The sequence below is a fragment of the Lycium ferocissimum genome, chromosome 6, assembly GCF_029784015.1.
Source record: "Lycium ferocissimum isolate CSIRO_LF1 chromosome 6, AGI_CSIRO_Lferr_CH_V1, whole genome shotgun sequence".
Taxonomy (NCBI): domain Eukaryota; kingdom Viridiplantae; phylum Streptophyta; class Magnoliopsida; order Solanales; family Solanaceae; genus Lycium; species Lycium ferocissimum.
The window spans coordinates 14,469,394-14,477,320 of record NC_081347.1 but is presented as its reverse complement, the minus strand read 5'-3'; positions in this window follow the sequence as shown (position 1 = coordinate 14,477,320).

Below are 7,927 nucleotides of genomic sequence, written 5' to 3'. Positions count from 1 at the left end.
TAGCGTTAGTTGGGACAAAGACAAGATGGCACTGTGTTATTCTTCAAATAATACTCGTGCACCAATGTAAGCCAGAGACAGTCATTCTTTTCACAAATTGCCCAGAACTGTTTAATAATAGCAGAGTGATTCCATCTAACTAGGTTGAGTATATTCGGACACCCACTTTGGGGTTTGCACATTGTGTCCCAAACAAGGGATTTCCTTGAATTACAAGCTGATCCTGTCCACAGAAAGGACCTACAAGCATTGTCTATCAACTTGAGTATTCTCTTGGGCAGAATAAAAATCTGTGCCCAATAAGTTTGGATCCCAAATATTACAGATTTGATCAACTGTATCCTTCCTGTATAAGAAAGTAACTTTGTTGACCAAAGATTTAATTCTTTATGTGATTTTCTCTACTAGGGGCATGCATTGAGCTATAGTAAGCTTCTTAGAGGATAATGGCACCTCTAGATATTTTAAGGGGATTTCTCCCTCTCTGTAACCCAAGATATTCAAGATGTTATCTTTCAGTTCTGGTTTAACACCAGACATGTAAATGAAGCTCTTATCCATATTTGCTTCCCCGACTCCGAGTAGGCAAGAGAGACCTTGAAAAGCACCTGCAAAGAATCGAATAGATTTAACATCTGCCTTACAAAACATTAAAAGATCATTTGCGAAGTAAATATGTACTACCCCCAACATCTTACATCTTGGGTGGAATTTGAAGTCCATATGCAGTTTCAACTCAGATAGTTCCCTTTAGAGGTACTCCATTGCAATCACAAATAGATAAGGGGACATAGGTCCCCTTGTCTAATTCCCCTTTTCCCTTTAAATGGTGTGAATAGACTACCATTAAGCACCAACGAGTATGAAACTGTAGTAATGCACTCCATCAACCAATGGATAAATTTATATGGATATCCCAATTCAGTAAGCATTTGTTTCAAGAAACTCCATTCAATGGAATCATAAGCCTTTCTAAGGTCAACCTTCATCACACACCTAGGGGACAGTTGTAGCGGGTCGTATTTTTTTCGATTCGTATTTGTACTTGCCTCATTTAAAAAGGAAAGTGTCTCGAAAAAGTACGGTTGTCAATCGTACCGAAAAAAAGAAAAAAATACTTCTACGTGGATGGTGCTCTAAATGGACATCGTTTTAGAGTCGCCACCTAACTTATAGGTAAGTTAGGGAAACCAGTTTGAAAGGGTTTATTTAAAACATCTAAATTTTAAAAGAAACCAATCTATGCCAAAGTATGGATAAGGGTTCTGGTGATCTCCCGGGGAAGGTGTTAGGCACCCCGGTATTAAGGATCCGTAAAATACGGTTGACCTATAGGTTCTAATAGTATGCCTTGTGAATATAAATTATTTTTGATAAAAAACTGTTTTTGTTTTAGATTCCCGCAATAAAAGGTTAATCATTCATGCAAAATACAACACTTTCAAGAAATAAAAGTGGTAAAATTTTGCCCAAAATTGGGCGTTTTGGGTTTCGGATTAGAACACCTAGGTTAAAACCCGAAGGCGTTAACCTAAGTAAAACACTACGTAAGCCCACCCGAGTTTAGAAAAAGGTTTTTTAGTTTAAGTTTTATAAAAATAATTTTTTTTTTTTTTTGCATACTATTACTATCCATATTTTAACCATATTTTATATTTTTTAGATTTTTAGCCAATTTTAGTCCAAAAATAGTCCAAGTTTATTTAAGATGGTCAAAACAGTCCATAAAGTCTTTAAATCAGTCCACATCATCCATAAGTTCATATCAGTCCACAGGTTTCAAAAATATTCAAATCAATCCCATAATTTATGAAATTGATCATTTTTAGTCCAAATTATACTAAATCGATCCGTTTGAAGTCACAAGTTATATTAAAGTTTCCAAAATCGGTTTTGCACAGTTTTAGAAATCGAGTTTAGGCGACTTTAAATGTGGGATAACCTTAAGGGTTCCAATTTATAAATAAATACACAAGTATAGAATTTAAATGCATAAATAAAGAGATAAGGATATTGGGCCGACCAAGCCCAAATAGAAATAAATATGCAGCAGAGTATCTTTAAGGCCCAAAATTGCGTATGGTCCATGTTATGGTCCAAGAGAAAGGTTGAATCGATCTAGATACGCTAGTGGACCCCGTTAGGGCCCACTAACGGGTGTTTGGGTGGTCATGGATGAAACAGGGGTATACATAACATTAAAATACATTCGCAAATTAAACTCTCGAATAACAAAATTAAAGCCTACAATTATTACATAGCCCAAAAAATGAATTACAATGCTTTTGGGCCAGCCTACAATTATTATACTCAAAAGTAGCGGATAATTTATGCAAAAAGCCCATCAGTAGCCAAATATAACAATTATCAGATCGCCAAAACTAAGTACATGCCCAGAATTGTGGCCCAAACTTATCTTCTCCTTAAAATTTTCTAAATGTCATATTATAATATACACGATATACCACTTATATACTACTTGGTTTTCTTTTTAAATTTCTAAGTGTCAAGACTCTAGGATACATGATATACTACCAGTATACTACTAAAATATGCAGAGCAAAACCCTTTAAAGGGCATACCCTCCATATACACTTGATATACAACTACACATTCAGACCTTAACTCTAAACACCATATTCAGGTCACGTACATGCCATAAATTCGAGTTTTTGGCTACTGATCAAAGTTTAAACAATCAAGCACAGGCGCAAGGCTAATTATCACAGATTCAAAAATGCCACAGAGTAATTCATCAAATACAAGGTGAAGAAAACACGCAACTTTAGGCAATGTAAGGATAACCAAGGCAAGGCACACAAGTGTTTGAGACTCAAAAGATAGCAGTGGCAGTTGGGAAGAGCATGACCGGTTTACATGAATGTAGGATCAAACGGAATCTAACTAGGGTGTAATGGATTAGTCAAGACAGGATCAACAAGTCCTTAAGAGGGTGAAGCTAACATAGGTGCAAAAATAGTTCAAATTGCAATCATAGCAAATCACAAATGATAAGAGACTTATATAAGAGCAATTACAGATCCAAAGAGTCCTAAACTGTGGCCATAATGGGTTCATGATACTGTCCTAGGCTCAAAATACCATACTATACATATCATAGTCATAAGCAAGCAAGCAGAGGTGGGAAATCATGTATATGGGCAACAGAAATTCACAAGCCAGCTACAGAGGCAGGTACAAGTAAACAAGTACTATATTTGTTCTTGTAAAAGTAGTTTTGATTTCAGATTTAGCATGACATTGAGTGTCAAAGTTCAGAACCAAGCATAGCATAATCTAAAAGGGGGGCATAGCACACTTTAGATGATAAAACAAGTAGTGTTGACAGTGGAAAGACAAGGAAGTGCAACAGTATAAGATTGAGGGAAAGGCAACAGAAACCAAGCCAGCGGCCATACTCATAGCCTTTGTTTTTAAACTTCTAGGGGAAATTCAGCAATCAAAGAAGACAAAGTGATGAATTGGCCAAACATGAGTTCATTTTTAGTTAGCAAGAAACTGAATCAATGCCAGGAACCATTTTTAAGCTAGTCTGCACTCATTCAAAGGTCATAGTAGCAAGTAGTAGGTTCAAAGTCATTTTCAGGCTAGTTTTAGTTAAAACAGGTCAAGATATAAAGTAATGCAAGCCACGAGTTCATCAATACTCCCAGGCTTTCAAGTTTAGTCAAGGTCCAGCATGATCACGGAGTGGTCTCAACTAGTCACAAAAATCATCTCAACACATAGTGAGTCTTATGGGGGCACTAACAGAGTCTCAAAAGATAGTCTAACTGATCTCATTCCCAGAACTACACAAATAGGCCAAAAACACAGATAGAAATCCAAATAGGATCCAACATACCACAACAAGAGCAAAATGGAGCATGATACTATCTCAGGTCTTTCAATAATGTATTAGACATTTGTAGTTTCAAACAAGCAAATAGGAACAAGAATAGACATGAAACAATCTCAGATTTTTACAAATGGACAACAAAAGGAGGGATATCACCAAACAAAGGCCAAACCTAATCTTCTTAAAACAGCTTTTAGTCTTGTTTAATTTTCATACACTTAGTCTTTAGGTGATCATGTTAAACAAGAAAAACCAAACAAACTGTAAGCAATACCAATGTAAAGAAAGCACAAGTCATATAAGATAAGTAACTTGGACACTACAAATAAGTAGAGCACAAGAAATATACCAGGCATTCAGAGGAAAAGCAAAACAATCACCTATTGGTCAATCCCAGACCCTCTTATTCTAATTTTAAGACAAGCAAACAGGTTCTATAACTCTCATATCTCATATCAATATTAACAATTCTCAAAACAAGATCACTAAATGCATACAAGACTCAAGACACTAAAAATTCTTCATGAATTAGCAAGACAAGTTACAAATTACTCAAATTTTCATTTTTAACCAGTTATTCAACTTGGATGATCTTAGAAATCACTAAATAGGTTCAAAGAAAACATTTTTTTTTCAAACACTCAATAAGGTTCAGAGGTAGTAAGACAGTACAAACCAGAACAAAGCAGTCATAGGACACACAAGTTCTTCTTTTATACCTTTTTAAAGTCATTTAGCAAATGGGAAATTCAGGTCCATTTTAGGGACTCACAGAGTTAGCAAGGTTCTCTATTTTCATAGCAACATCCAAAGTCAAAATATTCAGTATTTAGGAAAATCTTCAACAGACCAGTTTTAGAAGAGTTTGAAAGTCAGTTTTACAAGTCTCTTGGACAGATTTCAAGGGCAATGGTCTAAGTAAGGCTAATAGGGGACATGGTCTAGTCTAGAAAGGATTTCAGGTCAAATTTCTCACATTACAAGTCACACAATCAAAGGCAGTCACAAACAAAAGATTCAGTAGTTCAAAAGGAACTAGAAGGAACTCATAGAGGATACATGGCACCTATTCTAGAATTATCAAAGGAAAATGGTGATCAACACAGTTAAGGCAATACACAAAAAGGCAAAATGGACAATACACATATTGAAGCTTATTCTAAAACAAGGAGGGGAAGTAAACTGAACTAACAAAGGAAGAACCACTATTTCTAAATCATTTCTTAACTCAATTCCTAAGCTTTCTTAATATTCAACCTTATAGTACTAAATGTTTGAACTGTGATCAAACTAATTAGACTTAAAAGAATACACATTATAGAACAAGTAAGTTTAACACATTTAAGACACACAAAGAAGGAAAAAGCAACTTCTACAAGTTCAGGAATCACATTCAACCTTAAAACTGGTTTGAACCCCCTTATACCTATTTCTGAAAAAACACAATTCAATTTTCCAACTTTTTGTAATTTAAATGACCTCAAACAAAACAAGTATTGAAACAAAGGGTATTTTTGGACTAGTTTGTTACTTAAGCTCTCAAAATCTTCAAACTAGAACACATATGAGACTGCATAGACTTGTAGGACTATAGTTTAGCAAAAACAGGTTTCAATTTTTAGACTTAGTCAATTTCAGGATCTCAAAAATTCCACAACCCACATAAGATAAACTTATACTCCTATTAAACTACTTAGGCAATGTTAAGAATCATCAAAGGTATCTAACTTTCATTTTAAACTCTAACCTATACTTATACAGTTTTGAAATCTTAAAATCTATAAACTACATTCCAAAATAACTCGTGCCTCTTTAAAATCATTTTTTGACAGAACTGGAAACTTTACAAATCAGAATCAAGATTAAGGTCTTATAAATTCACTAAGTATCAAGTTTTAACAGTTTTAGTAGTAAAAAATGAATCACAAGCTCTGTTTTTCAAATTCAAACTTACACAAGAAACTCAACTTTTAAGAATTTCATTTAAAAAATTTAAAACAAGGTTTCATAATCTATTTTAAGAACTACCTTACTCATTTAAAACTGTTCCAATACTTCAAACAATCACATATTTTAAAAATGGACCAAACTTACTTAAGCAAGTTAACATCTACTCAGTAATGAAGGAAAAGGTTACCTTTTATACTTAAGATTAAAATATGTTCTAAAAGGGCATATTCCTAATCCTAGAAGCATTTTCAACTTAATCATATTTGCCTTTCAAACTATTCAAACAGTTTTCCTAATCTAACTCATAATTTCAAACCATCAAACAGTGTTTAAGAAGATATAAGAGCACAAACTAAGACAGATTTTCAAACAAACTAATATTATTTAACAAGAGTCAAAAGTAACTAACTTAGACCAAAATATCAATTCTACTTAACTTAGTATTAAGAAACCTAATCTAAACTATCTTTCTTCATTTTTTATTAACTTAACCAATTCGAAATTACTTAACATTACCTAAGTTTAAGCTTCCTTACTTATTTTCAATTTCAAATCACAAAAAGGACACAGAATGTTCACTTAATCGATAAAATAAAATCAAACTAATATGTAATCATGTTTTCAAACATCACAATCAATAGATAATCATAAATTGAAATGAAAACAAGGATTGAAATGAAAATTTACCTTTTGTTGGGGCAACCTAAAGATCAAAAGGGGATTGGTTCAACTTCAAGCAACAAAAACCCTTCTCAAATCCTTAAAATCGCCTTTTCCTTCTTATATTTTATATCCTTCTCTCTCTCTCTCTCTCTCTCTCTATATATATATATATATATATATATATTGTATTTTTGTATATATTTATCAATTGTATAGCTAGTGCGGATGAAACATAAGGTCTTTTTTTTTTTGGGAGTAAAAAATATGGACCTCTAACTTGTTTACAAACTTGCTATTTATAGCACAAAATCTATAGGAATCCTAGGATGAAATAGAAGGACACCCGGACTCAATTACCCCCCCCCCCTCCCCCCCCCCAAAAAAATCCCCAAGATTCGTACCCTATCCCTATTTCAAAATAAAATCAAATAGGACAAAATGAAAAACTAACAAACTTGTACCCTAAAATCCAATAAAATTCACAAATACAAGGAATAGTACAAAACACCTCATGGTACAATTCCAACGGTGCAATTGTACCAAAGTTTTACCAATGGGATAATATCCCCAAATTCGAACCCAACCATTTGGAATTTGTGAAAATTACCCTAGGTCTTCCACACCAATGCGTGTGGTGCACAAGATAGCTAGGGACTCGAGGTCCCGCCCATGGCAACCATCACGCGTGGATAAACCCGAGCAACATCTACAAAACACGGCTAAAAAACGATGTAAATAACTAAATTAAACGAAATTAAACCTGGTAATCACAAGAACACATGAGAGGACATAAAAGCCTTCTTAATTTGAGTCAAAATGACCCAAAAACTTGCCGTGAAACGCCACCAGAGGCGGTCCCAAACCCTAGCCGCCATATCGCCTGAAAGAGAAAGGAGAGTCGGGGTTCGAGGAAATGAAGTGGGGGGTGTGGAAGTTTATTTTTAATAAACTTCCATCCCCCCCCCCCCCTTTTTTTTTTTAAATCTCCACCCCTTAAGTTTTTAAAACATTTAAGTTAACCCCCCCCCCCCCCCCCCCCCCCACACACAATTTAAATCAATTAAAGACTATTATAAATACGCGTATCACTAAGTAAAATAATTATTTAGGCTAATTAAAAGTTAAAACTCGCAGATTCAAAATATTAGCTTTAAAACAAGCCTAATATTGACATAGTTCCGGGCATTATTTTAAATGTGAAAAATGCGGTCAAAATGAGCCGTAATTCATACGTTGTTTTAATCAAAGAATTTTTCCAAATTAGACAGAGCCGGATATATATCTTCTTTTCAAATCATATTTGTGAAAGTAAATAACTAGTAATTTTCTCGTAATTGTCAATTTTTGTGAAATAATAAAAAGTCATTTTTGCAATTTTCTCGGGATTTTTAAAATTTTAAAATTGAAAGGAAGTATCCTTACTCCGTCTTTGATTCGGGAAATTTGAAAATTTAA